This window comes from Muscardinus avellanarius, assembly GCF_963383645.1.
Source record: "Muscardinus avellanarius genome assembly, chromosome: 20".
NCBI classification, from domain to species: Eukaryota; Metazoa; Chordata; class Mammalia; order Rodentia; family Gliridae; genus Muscardinus; species Muscardinus avellanarius.
This window is the reverse complement of record NC_137806.1, coordinates 19,490,560-19,506,155: the sequence shown is the minus strand read 5'-3', so window position 1 is coordinate 19,506,155 and position 15,596 is coordinate 19,490,560.

The window sequence follows — 15,596 nt, the reverse complement described above, 5'->3', positions numbered from 1 at the left end:
GTGTCTTTCAAGTCCCTCAAGACCTTCCTTCTCATAGACGTCTCCTAGTGAGAAAGAGGCCAGTCTTAATGGCGTGGCTTCAAGTCCTAATGTTGCCTTATCTTCTGTATGACATGAAACATTTCTTGACTTCTCTAGGCCTCGGCATTCCAATCTGATAAACAAGGGTTACAATAGTACCTACTTTCTTGGCAGTGTCCTAAGGTTTGCATTAGAACATAGAAGTAAACACAGCACTGGGCGCTGTAGCGTGAGTGAGGTGTAATGATGACAGCTTTTTTACAGAAAAAGAACAGGACAGTGGAGGTCACCATCCAGGCAGAAGGGGGTCCAGTGGCTCCCCAGCGAGTCTCCACCCGCCCTCTCCCCACCACCAAGGAGTCTGCTCTCATCCGGCACATCCCAAAACTACAAAGGAGGAATGATTTGTATGCAGTTGTTAACACATTTCGGAGCAAGACAGCCCTGTGAAATGAAAACCTGTCAGACTACTGTTTGACTTCGTGTGTCTGCCCCAACTTTTTGTAAATGTTAGAGCAAAAGATGAAAGAGTTGGCTGACCACCACAGAGACATCGGACAAAACTTCATTTCATGATTTTTAGAAAATGAAAATAATGTCTGCTCAAGTACTTGGGCTTTTTTCCTTTGGAAAATATGGTTGGATTGTTTTAAAGCTGAGTTCTCCGTATTCTTTTTTCCCCTGAGTTAAATTTCTCTCTTGGGATGGGCATTTTCTCAATCCTGGCAGACTTTATTTAGAAACTATACTTTCCTGGCAATTAAAAACAAAACAAAACAAAACAACCTAATCTAGCAAAACCACTCAAGCCAACACAAAGAGGGACATGTATTCTAAACTTAGACATGTATTCTAAACTTAGACATTCTGGCTTCAATATGGGAAACACGTGTGCCACGCGCTCCAGCACACTCCTCCGTGGAACTGCGTTCTTTCTCAGATCGATGCCAGCTAAAAATGAATGTGCAGACCTGGCCAGGCTCGTTCCAAACACCCTCAGGGCCGCTCCACAGAAGGGGACAACGGGATATCGCTGATCACAACTTTGGCTTCATGCACTCACTACCTTGCGATGTGAGCCTCCTTGTTCTGCTCAGATGTTCTGAATATCTTAATTCAACCAGAGTTAGCTGACAGGTGGAGGGTTCCACCTGCTGCTCTCTCCTTCAAAGTGTAATAGAACTCTTCAGTCAGTAAGAGCTGGCTGGATCTGTGGGCAGATGCATTGCATCCTGACCATGGGCCAGCTGCAGCGATCTTTGCAAAATGTTCCTCAACCTGCCTGATGCACCTCAATACTCTTCAAACATCGCGGCCCAGGCTTCCCACAAGCCCTTGCTACTGTAAATAGCCTGGGAGCTGGGATATAAGACAAGACCAAGAGGGCAGCCGGGCTGTGTCTGTGCACTGAGGGGTGGGAGAGGGGCAGAGAGGAGGGTAAGTACTAGCTAAGCAACTGGGCTGCAAGCTTTCCGTGGGTTAGAGTTTTCCTATCAACCAGCCCTGCCTGTGGCTTTATGCAGGTGACATGTTAAGTCCTCGAGAAGTAACTCGCTCAACAATCAGGAAGCTGAGCCCAAATTCTGACCGACTGATTTCAAAAGATGATGAAAAAAAATTATTCCCGGTGAAGTCAGTTTTTTTAAAAAGTTGTTGGAAAGCACTTTGACCTTTTGCCTGAAACACCCCCTTCTGTGTACAGGTCACCAAAACCATCCCTGTTTTGCTGATAGCTTTAGCCAGGGGGTGTGGAGGAGGGGGCAGATCTTTGCAGAGAAATCCAACCTAAAAAGCCCGGCAAGGTGTTGAACGCCTGTAATCCCAGTACTTGGGAGGCTGAGACAGGAGGATGCAAGTTAGATACCGGCCTCAGCCAACACAGACTCTCAGCTCTCAGCTACCTAGCCAGACCCTATTTCCAAAATAAAATGTAAAAGGGGCTGGGGATGTGGTTCAGTGTTAGAATGCCCCTTAGGGGGAGGGAGAGAGGAGGAGGAGGGGGGGGGAGGGGGAGGAGGAGGGGGAGGGGGAGGAGGGGGAGGAGGGAAGGAGAGGAGGAGGGGAGGGGGGAGGGGAGGAGGAGGAGGAGGAGGAGGAAGGAGAGGAGGAGGAGGAGGAGGAGGAGGAGGAGGAGGAGGAGGAGGAGGAGGAGGAGGAGGAGGAGGAGGAGGAAAGAGGAGTTGAACATTAAGCAGTGTAGGAGCAGGAGCCTAGGGTGTATTTTACTTTGGCTGGGCAGGACCCGCGCAGTTCCGGACCTGGCAGCGGCAACCGTGACCTGGGCAGCGGCGGCGGTGGCGGCAGAGGCTCACCTGAGGAAGAAGAAGTAGGAGTAGTCCTGGACCACGGTGTGGGAGTGGCAGGAGAAGTAGCCCAGGCCGGTGAGGTTGAGCCGCGAGCCGGCGGGCACCGCCAGCATGCTGCCCCACGCCTGGTCGCAGAGCATCTCCACCTCGGCCGAGTAGAAGAGCCCGCCCTGCGCGGCGTGGTACTGCCAGGGCAGGTGGTTGTAGAGGCCGGGCTCCTCGGCGTGCAGCGCCAGCACCCTGGCGTACACGATGGTCTCGGCCAGCTCGGCGCGGCAGCCCTCGCTCAGCGGCCGCCACTCGGAGGGCAGCTGGCAGGCGCGCGCGGCCAGGCAGAGCGCGGCGAGCAGCAGGGGGCGCATGGCCCGGCGCGGGGCAGGGCGATGGGCGATGGGCGCGGGGTGCGCCGTGCCGCCCGCCGCGCTTTAAAGGGCCGGGGCCGGGCTGGGCGGGCCCTAAGCTGGGGCCGGGGGAGGGGCGCCCGGGCTCCGGACCCGCAGGCCTGCCGGGGCAGCGAGGGTCCCCAAGGCGGGCATTCTCCGACTAATTGCTCCCAAGTTGCAGGCGTCCTCTGTGAGTCTTTGCAGTCCAAAATACATGGAAAATAAAATCGGATTTTAACATCCCAGCAGTTAGTGTGCGCTAATAAACTTTTTTTTTTTTTTTTTTTTTTTGCGAGTCTGGGGATGGAACCCAGGGGCATTTGACCTCCATGCTACACCCCCTGCCCTATTTTTTTATTCTTTATTTTGAAACTGGGTCTCATTGAGTTGCAGAGGGCCTCACTAAGTAGCTGAGGCTGTCCAGGAAAGTGTCTCTCCTCCTCTTCCTGATTCCAATTTGAGGGGAGGTACCTGGGGGTTGAACTCAGGGGCGTCCTGCCTCTGGATTACATCCCCAGCCCTACTTTACGTTTTATTTTGAAACAGGGTCTCGCTAAGTTGCTGAGGACGTCTCTAAATTGCTGAGGCTGGCTTCGAACCTGGGATCTTCCTGTCTCAGCCTCCCAGTGACAGAGATTACAGGTGCCGGCCACCGGACCTGATCTGATTACTTTCAATGGTGATCTTCAGAAAGTCTTGATAACAGATTCTGAACGTCCTACACCTGAGAAAGCAACTCACAAATCAGTTCCCAGCTGCTCTTCACAGTCCGTGTGTGGAGATCCAAACTCAAGAATTCTGTACTTTCTAAATTATCTTTATTGTTTCTGGTGTAGTTAGGAAGAAGCAGTGTTTATAAATACATGGATTATATAAATAAATTACATATTTATATCATACCTATTATATTTATATCATGTATATAATATACATATCACCATACAACAATCACACACACACACACACACACACACACACACACACACACACACATTAAGTTCATAAGCAAATTTGCCTTAAAATGGAGGACTCCAGCCGGGTGTGGTGGTGATACAAGCCTGTAATTCCAGTACTGGAGAAGCTGAGACGGAGAATGCCCCTGGGTTTAATCCCAAAGACAAAAAAGAAGAGGAAGAAGGAGGAGGAGGAGGAGGAGGAGGAGGAGGAGGAGGAGGAGGAGGAGGAGGAGTGGAGAAAGAGGAGGAGGAGGAAAGGAGGAGGAGGAAGAGAGGAGGAGGAAGGAAGGAGGAGGAGGGGAAGAGGAGGAGGAGGAGGAGGAGGAGGAGGAGGAGGAGGAGGAAGGGGGCGTGATGGCACATGCTTGTAATCCCAGCATTTGGGAATTTGGGAGGCAGAGACCAGAGGATCGGGGTTCACTGACAGCCTCAGCTACTTAGTGAGGCCCTCCACAACTTATTAAGACCCTGTTTCAAAATAAGGAATAAAAAATAGGGCAGGGGGTGTAGCTCGGAGATCAAATGCCCCTGAGTTCCATCCCCAGACCTGCAAAAAAAAAAAAAAAAAAGGCAGAGGACTGTGTTCTACAAGCAGCTTATTAATACAGGTTTTTAAAAGTTTGAGCCATAACCCAACTGAGTCCTTCCACAGTTTGGAGGGAAGAGAGTTCCTGGGAAAATCTGGAAAAGAGCGCAGAGACATGGAGAGAAAACGAAGAGGCTGGGCATTACCTCTCCAGAGCCCTGAGTCATCTTCCTGGAGTCCTAAACCTTCAGGTGGGGCGATTCCTTTTGTGTGTGCTTGTCCGGGACACAGGCTTTGAGGGGCAGCTGGGGCGTATGTTCAGCTGCATAGGAGGGACTAGAGGGACTCCAAGAAAGAGGGAGTTGCAGAAACCCCAGCAAGTGCTCTGGGCAGCCCCAGAGAGCAAAGGGTGGAGACTCAGGCAGCCTTACCTAGCTCCTGGTGGGCTCCAGGGCTGAGCTATTTGACATCGGGCACAGGAGTCACTTCTCAATGTATTCAATCAACCAGATTGTGTGTGTGCGTGTGTGTGTGTGTGTGTGTTGAACCCAGGGACATTCTGCTTCTGAGCTATACCCCCAGCCCTACTTTATTTTTGAAACAGTCTCATCACTAGGTTGTGAAGAGTCTCGTTAAATTGCTGAGGCTGGCTTTGAACCCGCAGTTCTCCTGTCTCAGCCTCCCTACTCTTGGGATTACAGGTGTGTGCCACCATGCTAGGGATCATTCAACCAAATTCTTATTGTTGCCCACACTGCCATGGGCCCCAAAGTGGAAGGAAGGGTGAGAATTTCTCAGAGACAGTGAGTCCTGGCATTCTGAGTGTTCATCCCGGGCCCTCCAGACATTCAGTAGAAAAACTCAGCCAAAGGGAATCCAGGGACAGGGACGGGCTTGACTCCCTGTGGGACCTGCCGGGGTAGACGCTCCACAGTGAGTGAATGGTATTCACGGACGACACAGAGACTCTGATCAGCGCTGCTCACTCGCCTCCTGTTGAGTACTTTCTAGGGCTGCCATAGCAAGATCCCATAGTCTGGGTGGTTTCAACAACACACGTGGACTCCTTCCAACTCTGGGAGGTCAAGATTCCAGGACCAGTGTCTGGCATATAGATGGCTGTCTTCTCGCATGTCCTCACAGCAAGAGGTGGCCTTTCCCCTGGGTGCCCCGTGGAGACAGATCCCTGGTGCCTCTTTCTCTTTTTATAAGGTCACCAGTCTGACAGATTAGGGCCCCACCGTTATGAACTCACTTAACCTTAATTATCTCCATAAGGGCCCTATTTCCTGTTACTTTAAAATGGGAGAAGGGGTCAGCTTTAAAACATGAATGGGGAAGCTGGGCATGGTGGTACATGCCTGGAATCTCAGTACTTGGGAGGCTGAGGCAGAAGAATTTCAGGTACGAGGACAGCCCCAGCAAGGTAACTAGATTCTCAACAACCTAGTGAGACCTTATATCAAAAACAAAAAATACACCAGGCATGGTGGCACATGCTTGTAATCCCAGTACTAGGAGGCTGAGACAGGGGGACTGCAGGTTGGCAGCCAGCCTCAGCTACTTAGTGAGGTCCTCTGCAACTTAGTGAGACCCTGTTTCAAAATAAAGAATACAAAATAGGGCTAGGGGTATAGCTCAGAGGTAGAATGCCCCCACCATGAATTCAATCTCCAATATCACAAAATAATAATAGTAATAATAATTAATAATAATAATGGGGCTGGGGGTATAGCTTGGAAGTAGAATTCCCCTGGGTTCGCTCCCTAATACATATGGTTACCATATGTATTGGGGAGTGATACTATTCAGTCCATAGCAGTTGTTTAGAAGGAATTCTGCAGGTTTGCTAGAAAACGAGAGGGGATTTAGAATGATTTATATTGCTCAAAAGAAGACTTAGAACAAACCTTGCCAAGTTATAATATTAGTCATTGCTAATGTGTATTCACTGCTTGGTATGGGCCAAATATTATCACAAGGACTTTACATATATTATGTTAATTAATTCTTGGAACAACATTCCAAAGTAGATACTATTATGATCATCATTTTACAGATAAGGAAAGTTAGGCCCAGAGAGGTTAATTGATGTACCCAAGATCACAGAGCTAAAAAGTTACCAAGCAACTGGGTGTGGTGGTGCACAGGTGCAATCCCAAAGCTTGGGAGGCTGAGAAAGGAGGATGGAAGGTTCACAGCCAGCCTCAGCTACTCAGTGAGGCTCTCAGTAATCTAGCAAGACACTGTTTCAAAACGAAAAATAAAAAGGGCTGGGGTCTAGCTCAGAGGTAGAATCACTGTGGGTTCAGTCCCCAGTACCAGAAAAGAAGGGAGGGAGGAAGAGTGAAAGAAAGAAAGAAAGAAAGAAAGAAAGAAAGAAAGAAGGAAAGAAAGAAGAAATCCAGGATTAAAACCCCAGCAATCGGACTCTGGTCCATGCACTAACTACACTAGATCAGGTACTGTGTGCAGGGCGCGAGCTGGCCTCTGTCTCGGAAGCACACAGAGCCTATGATTAAGGAGAAGCTCAACACAGTCCCTCACGATGGCCCCACGAGCTCACATTGATTTTGTATTATCCAGAAGCCCTATTCTATTTTCGTCCTATGTTATAACTTATGCAGACAAGAGAGTAAAAAGAGTTCTTCCTTTTAATTGTATCTTCACGTGGCCCAGAGGCCTGGAAGAGACTTGTCTACTCCTACCAAATTTAAGGCCCTGACTTTTCTTTCCATTTAGACAAGCAAATAAATACTAAGCAGTAGGCATGGCTGTTTTGTCTCTTCTTCTATAAACTTGACAGAAGCAAAACTCTCCGAGAACTGTCCAGAATGCATCTTTCAGAAGCCCCTTGCAGAGATCAGCCACATGAGTTGTGCTTTCTTTCTCTGTAAGATCTAGCAGGGGAGCCAGACGTGGTGGCACGTGCTTGCAATCCCGGTACTTGGGAGGCTGTGTAGGAGTGTCACAGGTTAGAGCCCAGTCTTGACATTTTAGCAAGGCTCTCAGCACTCAGGAACATTCAGTTTCTAAATAATAGGGCCAGGGTGTAGCCCAGAGGCAGAATGTCCCTGGGTTCTAAAGGGCCTCGCTGACTCTTTACCAGATGGAGCCACAGGTGTGTCCCCTGGTAATCAATTCCTCTGCAGGAACTAAGACTTCCATAGAATCAGAGCTCAAGGCAGCCAGAACGGGAAATGAAAATCCCACAATTCTACCAGCAAATTATGGGGTATAATGGTGAGCGACTTCTACCCCTGATTCCAAGACTCATCGATTCCGGCTATGAGATGAACATCATATATTGTTCTCTGTTTCAAAGAACGTACAATATCCTTTAAGCCAGAACCCATCATCTGAGGGCGCTGACTGCCGACTGACACTATAACCAGGTCTTTCTAAGCCATTACACCTGACCGGCTTTGCCCAGTCCCTTTCCTGTGGTGGTGCATCCGTGAGACTGGTTAATCCTGTGCCCATGCGCCGCCTGCTGTACTTCACTGCTGTGAAGAAACACCACTATGGGAATCACTGATCAGAGTGATGCTGGGGGAGTTTCCATGGTGGGGGGTGAGCTGTTCTCCGAGTCCATGGATGATGCTACTGGGTGAAGACTCACAGGCAGGGAAGCAAATCCATATCAGGAGGTGTCTATTCCCGAGGATAAAAATCTCTGCCTCTTCGGAGATAGAAGTAGTTCAATGTAATCAGCCTGTCATCGAGTGGCTTGCTGGCCCCCTGGGGTGAATGGGGCCTGTTAGGGGGACGGTGTTGGTCTATCATTAACACCTAGGCCCTCAGCAGTAGTGTTATTCAGGCCAGCCTTGGTAAGGGGAAGTCTGTGTGCTTGAGCCAATGAATAGCCTATTTCCCTACCAACATGACCACTCTGTTCATGGGCTCACTACACAAGCAGCTGGGAAGAGAGACTGGCTGATATCCACAGAGTACACTGTGGACCCACCTAATTATAAGAAGTTCCCCCTAGCTGGGCTTGGTGGCACATGCCTGGAATTCCAGTACTTGCTTGGAAGGCTAAGGCAAGAGGATCACAGGTTTGAAGCCAGCCTCAGCAACTTAATGAGACTTTGTTTTAAAATATAAAATAAACTCCGGGCGTGGTGGCGCACGCTTGTAATCCCTGCGCTTGGGAGGCAGAGACAGGAGGATCACGCAGGTTCGAAGCCAGCCGCTTGCTCTGGCTTAAGAGACCCTGTTTCCAAATAAAAATATAAAAAATAGGTCTGGGAGTGTAGCCCAGAGGTAAAAGGGCTTCCAGGAACCCCAGTACTACATATATATTAAGCTGGGCATGGTGGCGCATGCCTGTAATTCCAATTCCAGTACTTGAGAGGCTGAGACAGGAGGATCACGGATTCAAAGCCAGCTTCAGTAACTTGGTGAGGCTCTCAGCAACTTAGTGAGACACTGATTCCAAATAAAAACTAAACCAGGTCTGGGGGTGTAACCTGGAGGTAGGAGGCCCCTGGGTTCCATCCTGGGGACCACAAAAAAATAAATATAAAATAAAAAATAAGAAAAGTTGGATGTACCCATGCACACCTGTAATCCCAACACTTGGGAGGCTGAGACAGAAGAATTGCAGATTTGAAGCCAACCTCAGTGACTTAGTGAAACCCTGTTTCAAAATAAAAAGTAAAATAAGCTGGGAATGGTGGCACACACCTGTAATCCCAGTACTTGGGAAGCTAAGACAGGAGGATCACAGGTTCAAGATCAGCCTCAGCAACTTAGTGACCTTTTCAGCAACCTAGCAAGACTCTGTTTTAAAACAAAAAATATGGGGCCAGCAAGGCCGGGATCGGAGCCTGCCATAAGGCAAGGCTGGTGCTGGGGCCTCTGAGGCTGGGATCAGAGTCTGCCGGGTGGCCAGGCCAGTGCCGGGGCCTTCAAGAGTGGGATCGGAACTTGCAATGCAACATACGCAGAGAAATATCACAGAAAATAAAAAACCAGATGCTTTCCCTAATATGCAAAAACTAGGAAGAAATAGGTAATAGGAGGAGATCTAGTTGAAGAGAGGGCCTTATAGAGGAGCAATTAAGGTGACCTATCAGAAGGGATGGGATGGGAGAGGATGGAATCTCTTTAAAACTCATGATGTAGGTAAACAAATATATCAAAGTTAATCACCAATCAAGCATGGGATCAAGGGAGGCAGAGGGAATGGGATGGGGATTGGATAAAGGCTAATTGGATGATGTGTGCTTGTATATCCTCACAAGTCTTGTATTCCATTGTGATATATGACTACAATGCACCAATAATATATAAAATAAATTAATAAAAAATAAAAAAGAGCTGAGGCATATCTTGAAGGTAGAATGCCTTGGGTTCAATCCCCAGTAAACACACACACACACACACACACACACACACACACACACACACACACACTTCCTATTTTCCTAATGTCTGGGAGCTTAACATCCTATGAATTCCAAATTTTGGCCACTTCATCACTACTGACTGCTATTCTTCAATAGAGGGGCGTATTTGCTCTTGTCTAAATACAGTCCAAAGTCAGCTACTTCTCCTAGTGGTAACCAAGTCACCTCCCTCAAAGTTGACAAGAGAAGAAACAAGCAAAGCCCCACAGCTACAAGAATTATCCTATTAAATTCAGAACTTTCTTTTATGCTTTTTAAATACCATATGTAAGAGGACCCAGAAAGCCTACACAGAGATGGACTAAGAAATAAAAGACAGTCTTCCTTCTGCTCTATATCATATTTCTCTGTACTCCCAATGTGCAATGTAAATGTTAACTCATTCTTCCTTCTGGTATCCTTGAAAGGCAGGAAGCCAATGTTATTTCATAAAGAAGCTGGAGTCCCCAGGGGTCTGATGCCTTGTTCAAGGTCACGTAACTATAGACAGTTGCTGGGAATGGGGCTTGAGGTTAGGCCTCACTGCCTGAGGTCCCCTGGCTCCCAAATGGGGGTTCCTTCCTAAGAGATAATTTTGTATGTTAAGCCTCCTATATAGTGTCTTCTATGAAAGGAATGTTATGGGAATACTGAGGCATTTTATGCATTTTCTTCCCTTGCACATTAACATATGGCACATTCTCTGGAGATTAGCATATGTAACCATTGTCTATGATAATTCCAAATTTGTCCATTTGAGGACTAACCTTTAGCTTAAGCGATCCTTCTTGTGTTCTTGACAGATATCATAATTTTTCCCTTTTTTTTTCTTTTTTTCCTTTTGGTATATGTATGTTTACTTGGGATTGAACTCAGAGGGATTCTACCTCTGAGCTATACTCTCAGCCCTTTTTATATTTTATTTTATTTTATTTTATTTTATTTTATTTTATTGGTGGTACTGGGGTTCCTGGAAGCCCTTCTACCTCTGGGATCTCCAGGATACACTCCCACGGGTTACACTCCCAGACCTATTTTTTAACTTTTTTATGTGGAAACAGGGTCTCTTAAGCCAGCGAGGCTGGCTCCAAACCAGCGTGATCCTCCTGTCTCCACCTCCCAAGTGCGGGGATTACAAGCGTGCGCCACCACGCCCGGCTCAGCCCTTTTTATTTTTTATTTTGCAAAAAGGCTCTTGCTAAATTGCTGGGACTCGCCTCAAACCTGTGATCTGTGTGTCTCATCCTCCCAAGTACTAGGACTACAGGCATGTACCACCACATTCTGGCTAATCTTTGCCATTTTAAACATCTACATTTCAGAAGAAGAATAAGCTAGGTTTGGGGTTGACAAGCACCCACAGAAATGCAATGCTCTTTGTTAGCTGCTGTTAGCACTTGAGCAAAGTGATAGGCTTGTATCCTTACCCTGCAGTGATGATGACGACATTCTCTAAGGCCTTTCACAGTTGGCAAAGTGGAAATGGGGGACTACTTGATTTATTCCAGAAAGTGACATGAAGTTCAAATAATTCCTGTTTCAAGTCTATCAAAAAATTCTCAACATCTTACTCAAATTTCCAGATACCGAATGGAAATTGTAGAGATGGATTAAGCATTTGGACACTCTATATTCACCTTTCAACACTTATGTTTCAACGAATAACTTTCAGTATTTACCTTTCAACTACTATGTATTGGGCATATTCCAAGCATGGAAATAGAGCCACGTGAAAGACAGAGACGCTGCCCTCTTTGTGTGTCCATCAGTAGCCAAGCTGGTATGATTGATAGGTAAGGAGAAAAAAAGCTAGGCTTAGAAGACATGACCTGTTATGCTTGGGGTCTGGAATGTCCCCCAAAAGCTCATATGTTGAAAGCACGGTCCCTACTGGTGCAAGGTGGAGGCGGGCATAGGTGAAGGAAGGGGTCACAGGGGGGCATGGCCTTGAGGACTGCATCTGTCCCTTGCCACTCCTCCCCTCTCTCCCTCTCCCTTTCCCTGTCCTCCTCCTCTTTCTCTTCTTCTTTCTCCTCCTCCTGCTCATCTCTTCTTCTTCTTCTTCTTCTTCTTCTTCTTCTTCTTCTTCTTCTTCCTCCTCCTCCTCCTCCTCTCTCTTTCTTTCTCTCTCTCTCTCCTTTCCCTCCCTCAGCTTCTAGCTGCCATGAGCTGAGCAGTTTCCCTCCACCACACTCTGCCCATGATGTTCCTGTCTTGCAGCCAGCCAACTATGGACTGTACCTCTGAAACCACAAACCACAGTAGACCTTTTCCTCCTCTTGGTCGCTCTTGTCAGGTATTTTGGTCACAGTAAGGCAAATGCTAAATAAAATACAACCTTTACCCAGGAAAGGATGGTTTGAGAATCTTCTTATTCAATGTCTTTTGGAACACTTTCAGGCTGATATCCATAGCACTGCCAAGGCTAAGAATAAGCATGCCAGGTTTTCAGGTGAGTTTCTTGGAAGCCAAGCTTCACTTCCTATGTTGGAGCATAACCTAAGCCCTCAAGCTGAGAGCAAGGTAGGTCCATGACCTTCCTCCACATCTACGTCCCTGCAACAAAATGGAAAAAGAAAAGTTGGAGAAGGCTAGAGAGAGGGAACATATGGTTATCATAAAGCCACTCTGGGCTTCCCTGAGATCTTTTCAACGAGTGCCTCTTGGCCAAAGGACGTGAAGTCCCCGAGGATGTGGCAGAAAGGCAGGAACAGTGGAGCAAAGTTCTTACAAGGAGAGCCCCTTCCTTCCGGCCCGCTCCATCCGGGCTGAAAACGCACGACCTCGGCACACTAGAGCCGCTGTCGCCTCTGACATATTGCCTGACGTCCCAGGACATCAGTATCCACTCTGGGAATGTATAAAGCTGGTAGAATAGCTTGGGAAAGTTTATAAAGACTCCAAACATACATACCACTGTGTGTTTTCAATTTGCTGGTTCAATGTTTTCGCCAGCTGCCCAGAAGACTTAGAATCCTGCTGAAAAGCTTACTGTCGGAAGAGTTTCTCATTCCGGAGGAAGGATCTCACAGGACTTTTGGCTTGGTAAGACGTAATGATAGACTGCTGAGAAATGAATAGAGAGTGTGGAAGAAGTTCAAGTATCCTTATATTTATTGGGAAACCAGTGCATTAAAGGGTTAATAAAGATTGCTTTGAAACATAAATACAACCAGGAAGTCCTGGTTTCGGCCTTTTTCTTTCTTGACATCAGAAAAAAGTCCAACTGGTTCATTTATAACATAGCCTCAAACTCCTCACAATTACTCGGCTTTTCCCCCAGGGGTGTTTGACTTGCACTCAGCAGTTCTCAGGCTTCCTATCTGTGCTGTCATTGCGAAGACCTAATGTGACCAGTATTTCAGCAACTTCCACTCCTAAAGTGAATTACTTTGTAGAGGAAGATTTACTTTTTCCAAATTTCCCATGACTCACTTTGTTCCCTTTAGAAACATCACGCCTTGGTGCTGGGGATCCCACTTTGCACATGAAGGTCTTTTTAAGTAACTTTTCTAAACCTGCATTATTAATATGAAGACTGGATATAATGATTGGTCCTGAACAAGGTACTCAATATTTGGGGCTTTTTTAGTTTGTTTATTTTTTGTAGTACTAGGGATGGAACCCAGGGGAATTATACCTTCAAGCTAACACTATTTTTATTCTTTATTTGGAAACAGGGTCTCACTAAGTTGCTGAGAGCCTCGCTAAGTAGCTGAGACTGGCCACAAACCTGTAATCCTCCTGTCTCAGCCTCCCAAGTACTGGGATTACAAGCGTGCGCCACCATGCCTGGCTTTAACTATTTGAATTAATCAATGAGTGACTATGTTCTATAACTTGACCTTTTGGACATTCATGCAGCACTAAGGCAACTTATTTAATTTAAATGTTCCCTTCAGGCCAGGCGTGGTGGCGCACACTTGTAATCCCCGGTCTTCGGAGTCTGAGACAGGAGGATCGCACAGGTTTGAAGCCAGCCTCAGCTACTTAGTGAGGCTCTCAGCAACTTAGTGAGACCCTGTTTCCAAATAAAAATATAAAATAGGTCTGGGAGTGTAGCCCAGAGGTAGAAAACCTCTGGGTTCCACCCTCAGTACCAAAAATAAATAAATAAATAAAAATAAATGTTTCCATCATGTACTCTCTCTCTCTCTCTCTCTCTCTCTCTCTCTCTCTCTCTCTGTGTGTGTGTGTGTGTGTGTGTGTGTGTGTGTGTGTGTGTGTGTGTGACTGAGGATTGAACCCAGAAGCATTCTGCCTCTGAGCTACACTCCCCCTTTATATTTACTTTTTTATTTGGAAACAAATTCTTGCTAAGTTGTAGAGAGTCTCACTAAATTGCTGTGGCTGGCTGTGAACCGGCCATCCTCCTATTTCAGCCTCCCAAGTACTGGGATTACAGGCTTTTCTTTTCTCCTTCTTTCTCTCTTTCTTTCTTTCTTTCTTTCTTTTTATGGTATTAAAGATGGAATTCAGGGGCATTCTACCTTTGAGCTATACCCCAGCCCTATTTTATTCTTTATTTTGAAAAGGGTCTCACTGAGTTGCAAAAGGTCTCACTAAGTAGCTGAGGCTGTTCGCAAATCAAGATCCTTCTGTCTCAGCCTCCCAAATGCTGGGATTACAGGCGTGCACCACAACGTCCAGCTACAGGCATTTTTAAAACTAAAAAATGTAGAGTTCCAGGGGTAGATTATAGAACATAAGTGTTCTACTTATTATTTTTTCAAAATGTAGCTCTTTGTAGAAATAACTAAGCTTAGTATTTACCAATAAAAATAGTGTAGCCAAGCGTGATGGCACACACTTGTAATCCCAGTATTTTGGGAGGCTGAAATAGGAGGATTATTAGTTCTAGGCCAGACTCAGCAACTTAGTGAGATCCTGTTTCAAAATAAAAAATAAAAGAGCTGGGATCCAAGCTTAGTGGTGCACTCCTGTAATCCCAGTATTTGGATAGCCAGGTTGAGATTGGAGGATCACAGATTCAAGGCCAGCCTCAGAAACTTAGCAAGACCTTGTTTCAAAATAAAACATAAAAAAGGGCTGGGGTGTAGCTCAGAGATAGAATGCCCCTGAGTTCAATTCCCAGTACCACCAAAAAGGGGGGCGGGGCATAATTCAGAGTTCAAGTACTACTGGTTCAACTCCCAGCACCTCCCCCCCCCCCAAAAAAAAAGTAAACATGCTTCTGGAAAACTTTTTTAAACTAACCACTTCAGAGTACTATTATTTCCTTTCCATCTTTTTACTTCTTTGTGTGTAAAGAAAATTACTGGGGATTGTACCCAAAAGCATTCTACCCCTGAGCTACACCCCCTAGCTCTTTTCTTAATTTTTTATTTTTGAAACTGAGTCTCACTAAGTTGCTAAGGCTGGCCTCAATGCGGATCTTCCTGGCTCAGCCTCCCAAGTACTGGGATTACAGGTGTGCGCCACTGAGTCCGGCTAACAGTACCATCTTGAGCTTGACTGGCCCCTCTTGCAGCTTTTCAACAGCAGCTAAAAAGAGGCCAGAGAGCACTTCCAACATTCCTCCTGGGCTCTCCTCCGCCGGACTCTGGTTTCCCTTGGGATGCTTCCTCTTCCCATACTGCCCCCGGCAACAGCTGTCCCAGTTGTTCTTCCCTGCATAACTGGTTTCTCTTCCCTCTGACCTCCAATAAAAATTTCCTCACTACCCTTCCAGCCCCCACAAACAGCCTCCTTCCTCTTACTCCAAATCCCTCCATTTCTTTGCCAGACTCAAAGCCAATACCACTTGCTACTGCTGGACCCCACTTTTAGGTAAGTTTCCATTTTAGTTATTTGTTGCCGCATAACCAGCCACCCCCTGAATCTAGTGGTTTATAAGAATCGTTACTTCTTACACCTTTGTGGGTGATTCCTGGTCTTGCTGTGCTTCACGTCTTGTTGACTTGGACGTGGGATGTCTAGAAGGTCTCAAACGGCCTCACAGGTGGCTGGGAGCTCAACAGGAACTGGCGAGGGCCCCTGTGCTCTTTGCA